This window comes from Atractosteus spatula, unplaced genomic scaffold (assembly GCF_055471065.1).
Source record: "Atractosteus spatula isolate fAtrSpa1 unplaced genomic scaffold, fAtrSpa1.hap1 Scaffold_47, whole genome shotgun sequence".
Classification (NCBI taxonomy): Eukaryota; Metazoa; Chordata; class Actinopteri; order Semionotiformes; family Lepisosteidae; genus Atractosteus; species Atractosteus spatula.
In genome coordinates this window covers 230,741-237,796 of record NW_028296876.1, presented here as the reverse complement: position 1 = coordinate 237,796, position 7,056 = coordinate 230,741, and the positions used below count along the sequence as shown (strand labels likewise).

The window sequence follows — 7,056 nt, the reverse complement described above, 5'->3', positions numbered from 1 at the left end:
TCTTTATCATAAACAAAATCCACCTTAATTTTCAACATAAAGCATTACACAAAATCAATACCTCAACACTCCATACTCAACAACGATAATTCACAAACAGCCAGAACATGTAACTCCACATTCCCAAATAGACCTAATTTCCCCGCCCCTTATGCAAAACCAACATCCCTCCCCTGTTCTCTCTCTCCGCTGGCATTTGTAATTGTTTTTATTTTTAAATAAATTTTAGCAAAGTCATGTATTTTAAAAATCTTAAGATTTCTATATTTATGTCTTTATTTAGTGGTTTCATTAGTGACAAAGGCTAAACTTTCTTGGAAAAATGTCTTTTATGTAAACCATGTTTGCTATTAATTCATTTAGGGCTAGAATATGTTCATTGTCTTCCAATGAAAGAAGGGTTCCTTTCGCCGTAGTTGGGAGACATTAGAAGCTTGCCACTCCCAGACTGTTACACCAACGTATTAGCATGTTAAAGCGATTTCATTGAGGAGCCTAGCTTTCTTAACTAGTAAGTACTGTACTTACTGGGTTTTTGAGGGCGGGAGGTGTCTTTCGCTGGAAATCTCGCCCCCTTCTACTTTGAAAATACCTGTGAAACCGGTTTAATTCGTCACAGCCAGCACTCCCGCAGAGAGGGGGGTTGTACTTGCAGTGTATCGGTATACAGTAGATGGGAAAGCCAGAGCCGACCGCTACGCCGCCCACGTGTTATGCTCTTCGTTAATGTCTAAACCGGAACACATCATTATATCTCATTTTGTATTTCTTAAAAAAAAAATCATTTGCCCAGCCTAACAGTATTGTTGTTATTGTTTTTAACCTGTAAAGCGCTTTGAGGAGCCACCTTTAAAGGCGCCATATACAATAAAGTTCATTATTATTACTATTGTTAATTTGCTGGACAGAGAGGTGAACATTATTACACAGAAGACAAAGATAGCGATTTACGTTGCATTGTGCATTGTGCTGCTGTAATACAGTTTTAAATAATTAAAAGTCTAAACAGTATCAGCTTTTTTTATGGGTTTTAAATAAAGGCGATTTAAACGCAATTTAAGTCAATATAAATGTTTATATTGTAACGCATAGGTGACTATTCATTGTTATTAAAATGACTTAAATTCGATCATGTTGTGATATTTAGAAATATACATTTGTTTGGTGCGAGTGAAGTTTTATTTAATCTCTGAGCCATACTGATTCTTATGGAAGCCAGTTTCCGCCAGGGAGTAAAAAAAAAACACACTATGGTATTCTCTCCGATGCAGTGCAGTTAAAAACATATCTCTGATGCTGTTCCTAAATGAATATCGTTTATGACCATCAGACGCTTTATGCTCCTTTTCTTTTTTCCAGTGGATTGAACAGGGAGAGGCATTTCATGATGTACTTTTCACTGATGAAACAACAGTGGCTCTGGAACAGTTTTCAACCATGTCGTTTTATAAAAAGGGAAGATATGTGAACAAGCAAAACCCAAAACAAACATGTATGCCATACGGCGTACGCATTACTAAAGCTAAAAGTTTAGCCTTTGTCACTAATGTAACCACTAAATAAAGACATATAGAAATCCCTACGTTACAGACTGTATATGGCTGGTATTGGTAGTTTAAAGAAAAAATACACACCAGTATTCCACTTTCACAGAAAAGGTTAAAAGACTATCACTTTTCACAAAGTATATAATCCTAATATGGTCAGAAGGAGCACGTACAAACGTTTCCCAAATAACAACATGTAAGACTTTGATGCTTAAAATGTTTAGGGAGAAATGGAATACTGGTGTGTATTTTTTCTTTAAACTACCTAGACCAGCAATATACAGTGCAGTTTACATACAGTAATATGTTTATGTTCCTAAATTAATATCGTTTATGAGCATGTGAAAGGCATGGTGAATCGGAGATTCTCAAGAATTACTTTGTATGATTGGAAACGAATGCGTGATCGGATCAACTAAATGCTGTGGTGTTACTTTTTGTCAATGAAAAAATAAACTCTTTTCGTTTACAAAGATGGTTACAAAGAATGTGGACCAGGGTAATATTTTGAGCTTACAGCTTGTCCAAGGTCATTCATTATTAATACTATTAGTAATATCTTCGGTAAAGACTTTGATGCATAAAATATTCCTGCATAATTAAAATATTTATAATAAAGGTGGTAGGTTGTGTACTTTTGTCCAAAAGAACAATCTTGCTTTTATAAAAGATACCGCCTTTTTAATGTTTAATGATTAACATGCTGTAATACGCTGTTTAAATTTAAAAGTCTAAAGAGTATACAACTTAAATTCTTAATTGAATAAAGATTGTCCCTCAGCAGTGATTCGAAACTGACGTTTTCTGGTGACAGCTCAAATGCTGTACAGGAGAGGTTAACCTTTATTAGCTCCACCTGGCGGTTTTACAAGGTGATTCCGGATACTATTAACATAATCTAATTTGCATACGTTATGATGCGGTTTACTGTGACACGCCCACCATGTTATACCGCAGCATACCCCGCTTGTTTTGAATGGCTGCATCTGTATATTCCCTTTTAATCAAATTCTAAAAGTATGCTTGTTGCCTCCGGTATCACGTTAGTTAAAGACTTCGATGCTTAAAATGTTTAGGGAGAAATGGAATACTGGTGTGTATTTTTTCTTTAAAGTACCGAGACCAGCCATATACTGTATGTTTATGTTCCAAAATTAATATCGTTCATGGCCTTCACACGCATTACAGTATGCTCCTATTCTTTTTATGCTCAGCTACTAAGATTTCCCTTCAGTGGTAAAATTCCATATAAATATTCAATACTAAAACAGGCACAGTAAAGACATTTAAATCTTTCTACGACCGACCAACGCACCACGAGTGCCCCTGTCGGTCAACCAATCACGTACCGCAGTATATTGCGTCATCGCGCGTCACGATCCGCGAGGCCGTAGCCAATTACCTCCGGTACGTGTCAGTGCCGCGCACTTTGAATGGCTGCATCTGTAGTCCACATGAAAGGTAGAAATATTCTCTTGTCTGTCTCTTGTTTGTATATAACTGAATGTCCCTGACAATGTACTGTTAGTTTTAATTTAAGAATGGCATTTGTGTTAAAATATGCCAGATAAGTTTATGTAACTGCTCATGTGACACTCAGTTGTAATTAGTCAAAAAATAAACTTGAAGAACAGCTGCAGGTTTGAATCTGAACATGTATCAGATTGCAGCGCCTTTTACTTCCATTGACAAATGATAGAGATTCGAAGAGAGATCCTTCAGACCAGCAAGCAAACCCATGGCTATTTCGGTTTTCTATCTAGGCAACGTCGGTGTCTGCAATAGCATAAATGAAAGCGTTATGCAATTTCTGCGGCTACATTTGTTGCACTTCATGCGCAGTGAGAGTGTTTCTCACACCAAATAAAAAGTCAACAATTAGCGATCAGGCCTTCTCCTCAGTTAATACACTGAAACCCTTTGATGTTAACAGTTCTTTACAGGCGTGCTTTACAAGAACCTATCGTGTCGGTTCTTTCAGCTTTATTAGGTTTTCAAAGGCATAAGTAGAACACCGGTCGTGCGAACACAAAACGTGTCGTTATCTGAAGAATTGATTTCCATGGCACAGGGTCCAAGCGATTTAGCGTTTTTATAGTACCAGAAAAAGGGGAAGCGGCACTTTGCCTTTGCTGCGCAGGCATACGGTGACGTACGGCAGACGCCGTAGTCGGCAGGATTCAAAACTGCGCGGGGAATCCCCAACAGATTTTTAGTCTATCGCCTTAACCACTCGGCTACGACTACAGCAAGCTCTGCTGCCCCTGCATTGCATTCCTCCTACAATCTAACATGGAGTGCGAGGTGGCTGCGGAAACCTTTTCAAAGTCGCTCTCTGTTCAAAAAAAATGTTTGACAAAATACATGCCGGCAGACAGATACGCCTCAGAGGGTTTAAGGGCAGCTTCACGTTCGAATGATCAAGTCAAAATGCAACTTTGGCAGACAGATAAAACATCAACAAACGAGAAATGTGGACAAGGATTTTACAAGCTGCACCACACTGCACTTTGAAAAGCTTTTACATTAGTGTTAGACGCGAGAATTGCCTTTGATTTACGCGCTTACGAAAGCCCTCAGCTCCTGAAGTTGAATATAATGCCGTTACGTGTCGAAGCAGTATTTTACGTCATCCTACCACTGCAACACGGGGCATATATGGAAATGAGCACACGCTACGAATCGTCTCAATCACTACCTAGAGATGTAAGGCGCATTGAAGGGTGCACCCCCATCATTAATCGTTGCGCGTTTGTGAAAAGAAAGCTCTTGAGCAGTCTTTGAAACAGTTCGGATGAAACACTTGATTGCTTCCATGTGCATCTGGAATTGATTTCTTATTTTCATTTCACGCCGCCCAAAGCATTTCTAAAACAGGAGATTCGCGTTTGGGAATGCGTCCTGCTGTACAAATAAAACTGGTCTACGGGTCTGAAACCTGCTCCACGGAAAACACTTTTGTTGCGCTTTTGATTGTACTGTATAACGTCTAGAGGAATCACAAACTATTTGAGAGGCCATCATTCCAGGGGGAACTGACAAAGTCTATCTCTAAACACCTAGCGCAGTTTCTCGAGAGACTGTCAAAAATTGCTTTCTCCGTTTGCGTTGCAAGTAAGTGAAAGAGCAGTCTTAACCCAGAGCCACTTGGGAGCAGTGGCACGTAAATACTGTTCAATTCAATTCAATTCAATTCAAGGTGCTTTATTAGCATGACCGATGAGTACAATCAGTGTTGCCAAAGCAAATAAAATAATACAATTAACATAGAACAAAACATAAAATAAAATCTACAGACATATTACAGACATTTACAACAGAGACATGTCATAAAATATTTACATATACTGTAAACATATTGAGCATTATTGGGAGACAGGCTCACTGTTCCTCAGGCTGTGACAGGAGATCACATACTGGGCTGCCAGTTCAACTGAGTTCCCTCCTCCCTCTCCCAGTAGGATTGGGACCCGTTGTGATCTGGCAGGTGTGGGATCTCTGGGACTAGATTTCTGAATTTAGAGAAGGATGTTTCTCTAATCCCAGAGTATCTGTCACAGTGCAGTAGGAAGTGCATCTCTGCCTCTATTTCTCCCCGCTGGCAGTGGGAGCACAGCCCGTCCTCTTTGGGCAGCCAGGTCTGCCTGTGTCGCCCAGTTTCTATTGCCAGGCTGTGGTCACTGAGCCTTTACTTCCTCAGGGTCTGATTCTTTTTGTTGTTTCTTATCTTGGTCAAATATTCGGCTTGTGTGTATTGCCTGTTTAGGGTTCTGTAGCATTGCAGTTTATGTTGTGTTTGTGTGTGTGTGTCCCAGTGTGTGAGATATTGCTGTTTGGTCTGTGATGTGGTTGAGTCTGAGTTGTGGTGCTCTAGCAGTGCTGTCCTGATGCTGGTTAGTGTCAGTGTGGCTTGTGTCAGTGAGCCTCGGGACCAGCTGGCTCAGGGGGCTCTGTTTTGGGCTCAGCTCTTGGCTCAGCAGGGCTTTGTGGTGGTATGAATTTTGGTCACTGTTTTTTAGGTGTAGCCAATACTTTAATAATCTTTTTTGTATGTTTATCAATAGTGGGTACTGGCCTAATTCGGCCCTGCATCCGTTGTTAGGTGTTTTTCTCTGCACATGGAGGATGTTTCTACAGATCTCCATGTGCAGAGTTTCTGTGGGGTGTTTGTCCCATTGAGTGTACTCCTGGACTGTGAGGGGGGCCCACACTTCACTGCCGTATAGGGCAATGGGTTGGATTACACTTTTAAATATTTGGAGCCAGATTCTTGTTGGTGGGTTGATGTTGAAGAGCCTCCTTATTGCGTAGAATGCCCTGAGTGCCTTCTCCCTCAGTGCCTTCACTGCCAGGTCAAAACTCCCAGATGAGCTGATGGTGAGACCGAGATATGTGTAGCTGGATGTATGCTCCAATGTGTTGCTGTTGAGTGTGAATTTGTTCCTGTTTCCCTGAGGTCTGGCTTTCTTCTGGAAAACCATAACTCTGGTCTTGTCCAGATTGACTGTCAGTGCCCAGGTCTGACAGTACTGCTCTAGCAGTGCCTGGTTCTGCTGCAGCCTCTGTTCTGTGGGCGACAGCAGGACCAGGTCATCTGCATAGAGCAGGAACATGATTTCTGTGTCATGTAGTGTGAGACCAGGAGCTGCAGACTTTTCCAACATTCCTGCTAATTCGTTGATATAGATATTGAACAGTGTTGGGCTCAGGCTGCAGCCCTGTCTCACCCCACGGCATTGGGTGGAGAATTTGGTCCTTTTGTTTCCAATTTTCACTGCACATTTGCTCTCTGAATACATTGATTTAATAATGTCGTACACATTGCCTCCTATGCCACTTTGGAGTAGTTTATAAAACAATCTTTCATGCCAAATCAAGTCAAATGCTTTTTTGAAATCGACAAAGCAGGCAAAAATTTTTCCTTTGTGTTTTTGGTGGACGTGTTTGTAGTGTGTGTAGGGTGTAAATGTGATCAGATGTGCGGTGATCTGGTAAGAAGCCAATCTGACTCTTACTCAGGACATTGTGTTCGGTAAGGAAGGCCACTATTCGTGTATTTAGGATACTGCAGAATACCTTCCCCAGGTTACTGTTCACACAGATGCCCCGATAGTTGTTGGGATAGAGTCTATCTCCACTCTTATAGATGGGCGTGATCAGTCCTTGGTCCCAGGCCTCGGGGAAACATCCGGCTGTCATGATAAGATTGAGGAGTTTGAGCAGGGCTTGTTGCAACTTTGGGCTGCTGTGTCTCAGCATCTCATTTATGACTCCATCTTGGCCACAGGCTTTACGTGGTCTGAGGGCCTGGAGTTTGTCTAGTAGCTCCTGCTCAGTGATAGGGGAGTCTAAGGGGTTTTGGTTGTCTTTGATAGCCAATTCAAAAATTTCGAGTTTTTCATAAATGGTGTTTTAGTCTGATTGATTTGTATTTGGGAGCCTTTGATAGTGATTTTCAAAGTATGTTTGCCAGATTGTTCCATTTTGGATGGCCAATTCTTCTGGTTTT

The 7,056-nt window shown here is 40.9% G+C and overlaps 1 non-coding gene across 1 annotated transcript; it reads right to left on the bottom strand.

The window, feature by feature from the left end:
• Positions 1-3,712: 3,712 nt before the first annotated feature.
• On the bottom strand, positions 3,713-3,794 carry trnaf-aaa (transfer RNA phenylalanine (anticodon AAA)). The gene has a single exon. It is a non-coding gene; the product is annotated as a tRNA-Phe (tRNA).
• Between the last annotated feature and the right edge of the window lie 3,262 nt (positions 3,795-7,056).